The sequence below is a fragment of the Canis aureus genome, chromosome 1 (genome assembly GCF_053574225.1).
Source record: "Canis aureus isolate CA01 chromosome 1, VMU_Caureus_v.1.0, whole genome shotgun sequence".
In the NCBI taxonomy this organism is placed as follows: domain Eukaryota; kingdom Metazoa; phylum Chordata; class Mammalia; order Carnivora; family Canidae; genus Canis; species Canis aureus.
In genome coordinates, this window is record NC_135611.1 from 65638149 (window position 1) to 65651512 (window position 13364).

The 13364-nt window shown below is 36.9% G+C and overlaps 1 long non-coding RNA gene across 1 annotated transcript in view; it reads right to left on the reverse strand.

Annotated features, from left to right (window-relative positions):
* Positions 1-245: 245 nt before the first annotated feature.
* Positions 246-13364, reverse strand: part of LOC144316503 (uncharacterized) — a 39281-nt gene continuing 26162 nt past the window's right edge. The window contains exons 5-6 of the long non-coding RNA XR_013382476.1: positions 5448-5532; positions 246-2915 (exon numbers count right to left, since the gene is read on the reverse strand). This is a non-coding gene — a long non-coding RNA (uncharacterized LOC144316503). The remainder of the gene's footprint in view (positions 2916-5447; positions 5533-13364) is intronic.

A 13364-nucleotide genomic window follows, 5' to 3' on the forward strand; every position in this document is an offset into this window, starting at 1 on the left:
GGTCAACACATTGTAGAAACTTTAAAGCTAAAATTGGCTGAAATTCTTTTCTATGGCTTTTGATTAAATAAAATTTTAGACAGAGTTAAAGCAGGGAAAGGAAATTTTTGGGAGGGGAGAGGAAAATATTTATACTCCTGACAAAATCATATCAATAATAAGTGATGTGATCTCAGGTAATTTATATTTTTTTATATCTCAATTTACATAGTATTAATGATAAATAATACAAAGTATCAGGACTGTTTTTTAGTTCAAGTTGTTCATTTAAACATTTATTTAATATTTGCTTGTTAAACATTTGTCGAGTTTCCTCTATGGGCCAGGTGGTAGAGGTACAAAGATGAGTAAGTCATTTGTCCCAGTTTCCAAGAAGAAATTCAGTCTAGTAGGAATAAAAATAGTCCCTCAGATGAGAAATGTTTGAAGTTTCGTGGGTGAAAAAGAAGAAAGAAACTGCTTAAGAAAGTCAGGGAAATCTTCAGAGAAGAGGCAGGATCTGCCCTGAATCTTCAGAGTCCCAGAAGAAAGGAACGGCAGGCAAAAGTATGGGAAGAATGAGTGTTTTTGAAGAGCAGCGAGAAAGTTGGCCATCTGGGGATAGGAAAAGTGAGGAGTGGGATCGCATGGTAAGGGAAAAAAATGAAAGAAATACATGGTCGGGTGCTGGGTTACTTAGTCACTTGAGGCTCGGACTCTTGATTTCAGCTCAGCTCATGATCTTAGGGTGGTGGGATCAAGCCCTGCGACAGGCTCCATGCTCAGCAGGGAGCCTTCTTGAGATTCTCTCCCTCTCCCTCTTCCTCTTCCTCTACTCCTCCCTCTACTCACATACTCTCTCTCCCTTTCTTTCTCTATAAAATAAATAAATAAATCTTAAAAAAAAGAAAAAAAACACACGGTGAAAGATTTTGTTAGCCACATGAGAAAGTCTGGACTTGATCCTGAAGATAATGAGGAATCACTAAAGGTATTTAAGCGCTGTGATGATTTTTAAAAACTCTCTGCATTTAAAATGTATGCTACATAATCTCTTTTATATCCTTCCTTAATTTTGTTTAAATGGCTTGTTATTGGAGTCCTCAGAGTATCACTATTTTTATACTCTTCAGGGCCTCATTGACCCTTTCCTGACTCTAAATTACTTCTATTATAAACTGCCTTTAAGTCCATGCCAATTGTGCCAAAGCGAAGATACGGTTAATGTAATCCCTGAAGAGAACTCACTCATGAAATGTAATGTATATTCCTGAATCATTCGGTATGAGGGTCATGCATTTATATTAACTGTGTAATTTCCATACTTGGCCTTCAGTCACTGCATCTGGCTCTACACAGCTGAAGATGGTTAATAGTCACACAAAACATGGAACTACCTAGGAGTATAAAAACTTAAAATTAAGAAATGTGGACAAAAAAAAAAAAAGAAATGTGGACAGGTCCAGTTGGTCAAACTGAGTTTCTGTGGGCATAATGAATTTTGATAGTTATTTGTAAAAGGGACTTATATATTTTTAGAATACTATGACATTTTTGGATAAAAGTCTCTGAGTAAGGCATCTAGTATTATTTTACTGAATGTCCAAGGCTTTGAAATAATCTTAACATTCTTGCATATTGTAAAATACTTGGATTAATTGATATTTCGAAATTTATCTTTCCTGGGACTTGAAGGTTTCCTTGGTGCTCTAGTTTGAGATAAAATGTTTCGTATCTTCTTAGTCCATTGCCCTTTTTATGAACTTCTTAAGAATATGTATAATTATAACTCTTGACTGCTGATTAGAGTATCTAAATTTAATTAGGATGAAAACATCTTTTTAAAATTAATTGATAGTTCATGTTGATGAATAAAATATCTGCACAACTTGTTCAAAGTTGGGCCTAGAATAGGGAAAGAAGATAATTAACACATGTGAATATATGATACACTCTCTATATATTTAATATAAAACATACATTAGACAATTTAGAATTCCACAGGCAAATGAAACACAAATCCTCCGAGACATTAAAAGTTGTTTCATGAAAAAAGACCATAATCAAGTAAGTCTGGCAATGCCGAATTATTATGTTACTCCCCCTTTCCTAGAAAACATTAACACTTATTAGTTCTTTAAAGTCTTCTAGATTTTCTCCCGTAAAGAAACCCATTGTTTAACCTAATACTTCCAAAACTTATTTGTGTTGGGAAACTTTCCTCTCCCTAGAACATTTATTAATATCTCATGGGACTCTAGTATTCTAAGGAACATTTTCTGGGAAAAGTTGACATAGAATATAAGTAAATATAATTTATTATATACACAGAGGTGCACCCAATAAACACAACACATTGCCCCTGATGAAGTAGAGCAGGCTGTCTTGACATAAGCTGTGTACTTTGAAGTTTTATAATTGAATACAGCGCCTGGAACACAGTAGGTATTAAACAAATATCTACTGGAGTGACCTTCTTTTATCGTGTAGTCATTCACTCTCCCCACCCCCGCTCCAATGGCCAATTTCCTATAACACTCCCTGAAGCTACTTTTACCTGTGGTCAGTCAAGCCAAGTGAGTTATTAAGACCCCTTGTAATGAAAACCCTGTGCTCAGCATATTTTAACTTGTGTTACAGCAAGGAGCTTCTTTTGATGGTTGTAAAACTCTCCTTCGCCCTGAAACCCTAGCATGCTGGAATAGATCATGCAGCCATGAAGCATCAGAGGATTGTTTTCTCAATGCTACATTATCTCCGCCCCTGTTGAAGAAGGTACTAGTCTTCAGGGCTCACTGCTCTTCTCGGGCCTCACACTTTCTCAGCATTCTCTACTCTGATGACATTTCTTCATGTAGGGTTTGATCATTCCAGGTTCAGGATTTGGGGTTCCCAAATCCATGGGAAGCCATGTGCTGAAGTCCACTCTGTATTTCCTGAAATTTAGAAGAATATAATGGCTTTTCTATCTCCCAAGGTTTTTCTTTTCCTTTTTTTCATTTGCATAAACTTAAATGGCTTCTATTTTTTAAAATAAATTTATTTTTTATTTGTGTTCAATTTGCCAACATATAGAATAACACCCAGTGCTCATCCCATCAGTGCCCACCTCAGTGCCCATCACCCAGTCACCCCCACACCCTGCCCACCTCCCCTTCCACCACCCCTACTTCGTTTCCCAGAGTTAGGAGTCTTTCATGTTCTGTCTCCCTTTCTGATATTTCCCATCCCAAGGTTTTTCTATGAACTCCTTCAGCAAACATTTTAGTGCTGACTGACTTTTGAAACTATAGAGGTGAGATATAGATTATTCAAAATGTTCTCCTGGTCTAATTACAAAGCATGCACATAACCAACAATCACAGTTCCGAGTGATAATAAATATGATCATAGTATGCACAGGAAGCAGTGTTATCTCCTGGAAGAGGAATAGTCAAATACCCTCAGATTCTTTGTCTTTCTTCCTCCACTGTACAACTGAAAAAAAAAGTCCACCTTTCTTATCTCTTCTGGACCCAAACCACTATTGAAGGTAGTGGATCACACAACTAGGCTAATGGATCCCTTTAAAATTTGTGACTATGTACTCCAAATAAGGTCTCAACAACACTCAGTAATTCTGTTATGCCTTTTTTTTTTTTTTTTTTAAGGCTCAGTTTGGAATTCTTTAAGACCATTCTTACCAATTTATCTTCTTCCCTTAGACCTCCTTCTTTGGAAACCTTTTAAATATACACTCTTAGTTGCTAATCTTATTCTTTTTTTTTTTTAATAAACAGAAGATCTGTTAGTAACTTCCTCACCTTCCCACCAACCAAACTGACAGGCTACCTGCCTCTGTACTCCTTGCCCTCCTTCTTCCTGCTACATTGGAAGAAGTGTCCCTCCTTTAATCAAAGGTCAGTGTCTCCCTCTTTTGCCTTATATCTCTACTAGTGTTTCTCTCTTCTACTCAGTTAATCTCTCTATCTCTGCTGGGGCATTTCCACCAGTTGAACATCTTCCAATATCTCCCATGTTGAAAAAAATCAAAAGATGGTGGAGAAAAGAAGGGAAACTTGTTTTTTAAGCACTCTAACTTCTAACCCATTTCTTTGCCCCATCTCACATCCAAATTTATTGAAACAACTCTCTACACACTCTGCCTGTCCCTCCTCACTCTTCTTTACTTTTCAATCTCCTCCAATCTGGCTCTGTTTTCATATCTTCATTGATGCTGATCTTTATGCCATTAAAACCAATAAAGTCTTTTTCTGTCCTCATTTTACTAGACCTGTCAGCAACCTATAATATGACATGTAGGTCCTTATCGAGCCCTCTCTGGCCTTGGCTTCTCTATCTGTTCTCCTGATTATTTTCCTATCACATGGGCCATTCCTTCTTTCATTCTTCTTTGGTGCTCTTTCTAATGATTATTATTTTTCAGGACTTGGCTCTCCCTTTTTATTTGGCTGAACTTTCTCATTATGTGATCTCATCCATTTCCATGGTTTTATATTTCTCTGTTGTGTTGTGACTCCTTTGAGCTTCAGAATCATATCCAACTACCCACTTGAAAATATTTCATCACTGACTCAGTTTGGGAAGTATCATGAGGTGGCCTCATTTGGCATTCTATTCCACTCGCTACAGGTGTGGGAAGTCTCCCTTCCAGACCACCATCTCCCCACTAACTATCCAGGGCTTTCTCAATATTATGAGTTGCTGGGATATTGAAAAATGATTTGTGTACTTGTCCATATGAGGTAAGTCAGAGAAGAGTCAAGCAAAATCTGAAGCGCCAACAGGTGTCACTCCTGCTGAGCAGTGGCTGGGAGAAATGCCAGAAGCTATTGAAGAGATGCCTTTATTAGACATTGATGAAAAGAACAGCTTGCATAACCTCTGGGCACAGGGGATGGACAGTGATTATATAAAAAATAGGCCAGGGTACTCATCAGATGATGACTTCCACATGGTTCCTAGGTGTTTTAGCAATGCTCCTCAGTATGGCCCTTTCCTGTCCACATGGCCCATTTGGTCTAGCCCTCTTGACCCGTACCACCAACCTCTCTACTCCCATCACTGCCATCTCATTGTTCCTTTTCATCTCAGGGAATCTCTTCTTTTCTGGCTAATGGGAAAGGGAATAGGATTGCAGGGGTGGGTGAGGGCATGGTAGAGCAAAGGTCTGATCAGCCTTAAGTCTCTCTCAATCATTTCATCCATTTAATCCTGTCATGTTTTAAAAGGATCCAAAGCCAGGAAGTCTCCCTCTTTTCTCTGGATTCTACAGCCAGATCCTTACCTTAATTCAATTGAGTACAGAATAACATGGCTGTTTGAATAGAGCTTGGGAAGGGAGAAAGTAAACATCAGAAAATATATCAAACTGTTATCTCACCAAGATGTCTCTTGAGTCAGCTCAGGCTGCTATAACAAGATACCATGGGCTAGGTAGCGTAAACAACAGAAATGTATTTTCTTACAGTTCTGGAAGCTGGAAAGTCCAAAGTCAAGATTCAGTTTCGGGTGAGAACTTTTTTTCTGGCTTGCTGTCCTTAGGAGGCCTTGCTGTCAGAATGAGGGAGAAAATAAGGGAGAGAGAGGAGGAGAGAATAAGGGAGGGAGGGAGAGAGAGAAAATGTAAAAGGACACCAGTTTTATAGGCCACTCCACTTTTATGACTTCATTTAATCCTATCATCTTAAAGGCCCTATCTCTACTATAGTCATGTAGGGAGTTAAGCCTTCACCATATGGATGGGGTGGAAGTCCATAGATTTGTCTAATAGGAATTTCAAGTTTTAACATGTCTTAAAACAGATCACCTTCCCTCCTCAAATCCCCACATTCTCATCCACCAAAACTTCCCATTACAGTCTTTTTTCTCAGATTTAGTAATCAGCACAATTATCTGACTACTTGCTTTAGCATAAAACTTGGAGCCATTCATTCCTGAGTCTTCTAATTTTCTTATTCTGTATATCAAACCCCAAAGCAAGACTGTGCCTTTTTCCCTATATAATTCCTTGAATTTTTCACCCCTCCACGTCTACAGTTACATCAGTGCATGCCACCATCACCTGGACTGCTATCCTCCTTAAATGATATCCCCACTTATCTTTCCACCTTACAATTCACTCCTGCAGCTTGAGTAATTTTATCAAGATGTCAATCAAATTATTACACCTTCCTACATGAAACTTTTCAATGACTCTCATTGCACATAAAATACAGTCCAATTGTTTACCTCGGTCTACAAGACTGGTAAAATCTTTGGGTCTTAAAGAAAAAATATTTAAATGTTACTGAAATTCAAATGGGGGAAGAAATGCTTAAATCTACTTTGTGAGAAACAGCAATGTGGAAGAAGAGAGATGATAGACAGGAGAAAGACAGCTGGTGACAGGAAGACATATATAGAGTCTATTGATACAATCCAGAGGGAAGTTATAGAAGTCAAAACTAAGGTAGAAGGTATTGAGATGAGGGAATATATTGAAGAATATTTATGAGATATAGAAAAAAAAAAAAGCCATGCTGAACTGGCATGACAATGGAAGATACACAATAAGGGAGCAGGCTCCTCCCAGACTTCTGACTCTGGTACCTGAGTGCACTGCAGGATCATTCACTTAGGTAGAGTTGTAGGAGGAGGAAAGATTTGTGGGGGTGTCAATAAGTTCCTTCTGACACATGCTAAGTTTAAAAGTCTATGGAAAAATCATGAGTCATGTTCACCAGGCTGCTGGATATAGATTTCTGGGACCTATGGTGTAAAGATTTGACAATAAGAGAGGGTTCAAAGTCCAAAGGATGGAATCCTTAATTGCAGACTTTTTCAGTATATAGAGGAAGAAAAGGAGTCAGTGGAAGAGATGGAGGAGAAGGGGATAGAAATATGAATGGAAAACCAGTCTATCAGAAACCCCTAGGGAGGTGAGTAGGAGATGACAGCAAATGTTGCAAAAGAAATCAAAGAGATGGGAACTAAAACTTGTTCTTTGGGTTTACAGACAGAAGTCATGAGTGGTATTTGGAGAGTAGTTGGGGAGAGATTGTAGGGATAGAGGTGGATAATGGTGTTTTGAGGATAGAATGAGAGTTTTATTTTCAAGAAGCTTGATTGAAAAGGAAACGACAGAGCTAGAATGTTGTCTAGTGGGAGCCATACTGTCAAAGGAAGGTTTTGTTTTAGATTTTGTTGTTTTTGCAATTAGAAGAGAAGGAGCCATGAATTATGCAGACACCTGTCAACGAATGCATCTACTAACAAATAGCAAAATAGGAGAATAGGATAGTAGATGGTGAGGGAAGGAGGAGCCTTCGTCAAATAAGGTAATGCATCTCTTTAAATTTGTCCTTGTCAAATATCAGAAAGGGAGACAGAATATAAAGACTCCTAACTCTGGGAAGTGAACTAGGGGTGGTGGAAGGGGAGGTGGGTGGGCAGTGGGGGTGACTGGATGACGGGCACTGAGGGGGGCACTTGACGGGATGAGCACTGGGTGTTATTCTGTATGTTGGCAAATTGAACACCAATAAAAAATAAATTTATTATTAAAAAAATAAATTTGTCCTTGTCACCCACCAATCAATAGCATGGGGTTGATGCATATACTTTATTTCTTATTGAATAGAACTTTATGTTTTCTATGAAGTTAAAAAGTTAATGAGACATTTCTGTGTGTTTTATCTCCAAAATGCCTAAATAAATTTTGTTTTTGACTTTTGTATGGCTTATAACTGATTTATTTCCTTCTTGGTGGGTGGTCTTAGAGAGATAAAATTTGACTACACGCTGCAGTGACATTTTATTCTCCCTGAACTTCTTCCTGTACAAACTGAAGTCTATATGACTCTTATGAGTTAAACTATAAAAATTTCAAAATACATTACCACTTTTGTGCTGTTGATCACTGAAGTCCTAATCATTCCAGCTACAGCATGTTTTACTTTGTTGTTTTTTTTTTAATTAGACCTTAGACATCAATTCTTTTCTCCACAATTCAGTTAATTTTTATTTGACAACTTAGCTTGTTATAGGAGCAATTGAAAAACTCACCTAATTAAAATTTACAGATCATAAACTTTAATTCAGTAGTAAGGTTAACTTTACTCTAAGCTATTGAGTGTCAGTGATTACTTTTCCAGTGGGAGTGAAGACAAAAGCCAAACAGAACTTTTCATCTCTTTTATCGTTAGCGTAAACTATCCCCAACCAAAATACTAAAGTGAAAGCCCTAGGAAAAATCCTCGATATGAATCAAAACTGCACTACTGTAGATGGCAAAGATTCTGTTCTCAAGAAGTATGAGATGCTTTAAAAAGAAAGTGTTAAATGTAATCTTATCAGAACTAGATGGAGAGGGCTTGATCATCTTAGAAATAGTTCACTGCTTAGAAGTTTCACTAGTTGACATTAGTTCTAATTCACTAGTTCTGGTGGCCTGAAGCATTATATGCACTTCTGCTTTGGAGAAAGAGAATGGGTTAGAGGAGAGAATACTTGGGAATAGACATCTCAGAATTGCAAATCTTTTTCCTTTCTGCTTTGTGAGTGGCATCCAACCATGCTAAAGATATCTGGCCATGGCAACAGACTGCATTTGTCTTAACTGCTTCTCATACAAAACTTGGATACACTACAATGAGATTATTTTTAAAAGATAGGGGCACAGAAGTATTTTGCTGTGAATGGAATTAAGGTACCCATATCCCATTGTCCTCGGTAGACATAGTCCACTATACCCACATAGTCCCGTTGTCCTCCATAGACATAGTCCAATGTAGTCCTTAATCTACGTTGTGGAAAACTGTGGGAATTTTCAGGTCTTCTCCCATTTTTTCTTTATAGCTTAGATGAAATTACACAGTATTTAACACACAGTTTGGCTTATTTGTATATTTGCATGTTTAAATCCATTCATCTGTAAAATGGCATTATAATGCTACATAGTCCACAGGGCCTTTTGAAAAGAAAAATGAGATTGATCTATTTACAGCAATTAGAATTACCCAGCACAGTTTAAACACTCAATAGGTATTGGCTATTATTATTAATTATTCACTTATGCAATGCATATTTGTTAACCACGTGTCATGTTCAGGGTGCTGTGTTGACATAGTGCTCATTTATTTATTCATTCAATATTTACTGAGCATATATGATGAGTTGGGTTTTATACTAGGTGCTGGGGACACAACAGTGATTACAATAAAGTTCAGTCCCTCGTGGATTTTATAGTATAAGCAGAATGAGAAATGATAAACAAATAAGTATAGAATATAGAATACATTATCAAGAAATAAGGCTCTGAAAGATAAATTGTGTAGGATATAATAGTAAGGAAGATAGACATAGACCTTACACTCACTAATTAAACTCTAGACAAAATAAAGACAAACATGGGAATTTAAAATTAAGGAATGGAGCAGTTCTGAATGGTCACAGGGTCCAAGGAGTAGCTATGGGTATGGATGGTTGAAATGATGTTTATTGGCGGGGAGTAGAGGGTGATTCACTGATGTTGCAAAGGCCAAGAATCTGTGAACTTGGGAGTTGAATGGTTCATCCATACATACCCTGATTTGGCATTGACTTGTAACCTGGGAAAGACCTGAATAGGAACCTCCTTAAGTCAGAACATAGATGTTATTATAAAGTTCAAATGAGATATTGGTCTAGATAGAAATTCACTGTAATGGAAAAATATTTGGTTTCTAATTAAGGCATTCCCATCCCAGAGTTTTAAGAATTTTTGTTTTTTGTTATCTTTTTTTTTTAAGTAAAATGACAGTTTTTAATAGGCGTCTTGAAGACTTGATTGCATAAAAAGACCATAAGAGCTCCATATATTGGGAGATTGATAAATTGAATTCCTTCAGAAAAATAAATTTGGTTCAAGTTTATATGATAATGAACCCAGTTCACCATCAACCCTGACAGCATTCTTGGCCAAGCAGATTGTCAGAAAGGGTTATATAGAGTGTTTTAGACTATCTGGGGGTACCTGGGTGGTATAGTGTCTGACTCCTGGTTTCGGCTCAGGTCGTGATCCCATAGTTATGGGATTAAACCCTGGCTGGACTCTGCACTCAGCAAGGAGTCTGTTTGAGACTCTCTCCCTTTCCCTCTGCCCCTCCATTTGTGCTCTCTCTCTGAAATATATAAATAAATATTTTTTAAAACGTTTTAGACAATCTATGGTGGCCTGCTAGGAGTGTCCTCGCCTTAGACCCAAAGTTCCACACTCTAGTGTATTCCACTTATCCCCAGTGAAAAAAAATATTGACAAATGAGGACCTTTCCTCTGTTCCTGGTGATGTGCCTGTGGCCAGATGTGGCACCAGGACTCCAGCTCCCCATTTGTAGCATCTTTGAGTCGCTATATTGGAAAGATAAAGTTTGGCTCTTTATTTTTTTTAAAGATTTTATTTACTTATTCATTCATTCATATTTGAGAGAGCAAGAGAGCAAACACACACAAGCATGAGGGGCAAAGAGGGAGAGAGAGAGAATCCCAAGCAGACTTCATGCTAAGTGAAGCCTGATGGGAGTCCAACCTCACAACCATGAGATCATGACCTGAACTGAAACCAAAAGCTGGACACTCAACTGACTAAGCCACCTAGATGCCCTTAAACTTTGACTTTTAAAAGAGAGATTAGAGGCCTTGCTTTCTCAGTTCACAACTACTTCCACCTACGTCTGATGCTACCAAAAAAAAGAAGAAATGACATATCATAGAGTTTGATTCGGGGAAAGGAGGAAGCTAATAAAAAGAAAAAAAAATGTGTGAAACCATAAATAAAAAGCACATAGATTGTGAAAGCTGTTTTTTTTAATGCGTTGGAGATGTTAATAATTTACTTTAGTGTTTCTTATTCAATAGGACATTTTGAATAGCAACATGGTGCCAGTTATATTACAAAGACATTTTTAGATTAATCATTGATTTTTTTAAATAAGTAATTTGTTTTTTAAATGTAGAAATGATGAACTCTTTAAAACAATTCATTTGTTTCAGTTTTTCAAACTAGAAACTTAAAAACTAAAAAGTTATCACAGAATCCTCATGCAGGGTAAGTTATATTGCATTGCCTGGAGAAGCACACACTGTATGCCTTCTACAGTTGACATTGCTGAATGCCTGCCGGATGAAAAACAATTGGTAAAAGAAACCATGGAACTGCCACTTTCCAAAACTACAGTAATTCATCAAATTAAAAACTGAGCTACAAAATATTAAGATCGAGTCAATATTTTCTCTATAAAACTGTACGTTTTCCTTAAAAATGAAAATACTTACAGATATGGCTGGGTTTGCCATTTTGCTTATATTCCAGCATCAGCTGTTGAGTATCAGCACAAATGAATAATCAGAGGTCCTTTATGTGAATGCTTGGCAGCAACAGAAATGCTGCTGAAATATTCAAAGGATTGAATATCTTCTTTTGACCTATATGGTTTTCTTTGAAAAAACTGTTGACATTTGTTCCGATGGTGCAAGGGCAGTTGGTGAGTAAAACTGTTAACACAAGTCAAAGCTGTGACCCCAAACCATATTAGTAGTTGTCAATTTCTTCACCACTACACATTTGCAGAAAAAAGAAGGCACCAGTTTTATTTAAGAATGTCCTTGAGGGGCCCCTGGGTGGCTCAGTCGGTTATGCATCTGCCTTTGGCTCAGGTCGTGATCCGAGGGTCCTGGGATCTAGCCCTCATTGGGCTCCCTGCTCAGTGGGGAGTCTGCTTCTCCCTCTACCTCTGCCTCCCACCCTCCCACTCATTCTCTCTCTTTCTCTTTCTCTCTCTCTCAAATAAATGAATAAAATCTCTTAAAAAAGAGAATGTCCTTGAAAGAGCAATAAAAAATATTTTTAAATTAAATCTTAACTGAGTAAATGTCCTTTAATATTCTTTCAATTTTAATATTGCATAATACACATCTTCTGCAAACAGAAGTATGTTTGTCAATAAGAGTTTCAGTCATGTGAGAGTGTCAGTTGTAAGCTGAAATGGCCACTTTTTTTCATGGAACACCATCTGCACTTGAAAGAATGGCTGACATACAAATGGTGGTTGTTTAGACTTAGGTGTTCGATGGACATGTTATCAAAATAAACCAAATGATTTCTAAAACTGAATATAATTTTTTAAAGATTATATAGTAAAATAGATCAACATTTAGAAGATCTGTAAAACTCAGTGAACCAGTATTTTCTGAATAATTGATAAGAATGCAACAAAATGGGATATGAATAAATGATTCACTTAAAGTACCAGAGGGATTGATAGACTGTAATGTCACAGAGTACATAAAAGTCATTGATGTTCCGGCTAACCTTTGAGAAACTACCATATGTTGAGTTTTGGTGTGCTATGAAAGAAGAATTTCCAGAATTTTCTGAAAAGGTTATTAAAATAACCCTTTGTTTTCTCATTACATATATGCATATGGCTGGGTTTTCTTTAAATATTCACTTGGCTTCCATTAAGTCAGACATAAATGAGATTTACAAAAATATAAAACACCCCCATTTGTCTCAGTAACATTTTTTTGTTTAGAAGAAAATGAAGTTACTTTTCTTAAAAAAATGTTGTTTATGCTAACAAGGAGTGTATTTATTTTCATTTAAAAATAAATCAAAAAGTAAATATTTTTAAAAAGCCAACTAGATGTTTTTCTTACTTAAGGGACCAACATTCAGCACTGGCACAGTAAGCCCCAAAGCCCCAAAGCCCCAAAATCTTAAATGTCCACCCTTGTGATTAAAACTGTTCAGCCCCAAGGAAATGCTTCTTCATATCTCTTGACTTGCCTCTGTGAACCTAAAGGCAACTCCTCTGAATATCTTGAAAATTTGTCAGTTATGCAACTGCCAATATTGGTGATGGACTCAACCTTTAAGTAGAGGGAGGGGTTGAGAAGCAAGAAGGCTTAGGGGGTAAGAGAAAAGGCAAATTAGCTTGTCAAATCTTTCGTCTTAGCACTAACATAAGAGTCTTACAGAATGAAGTATGGCGTCATGTTAATGTTTAGTGTCTATTTCCTCCTTTATAAACTCCGTTTATGTTTTTGAAAGTAATCATAAATTTGAATAGTTATTTGTAATAATTGTACCTGGTGACTGAGGAACATTTAGCAATATGACAACAGCAATATAAAATAATTTATATTATGCCTAAATCCATGTATAATGATAGACATGAGTGAAGTATGATAGTGAGTTTACATTATTGTGTGCATCCAGTTATTTCTTTAAAAGATATGGGAAGATTGGTGAAGCAGCAGTAATTTATTGAATGAAATTAAAATATTTTGTCACATTTTTTTGATTACAGGTATCTCTGATCCCATTTTAGTGTTTGAATAAAATAGGTAAGATTTATGGTTTATT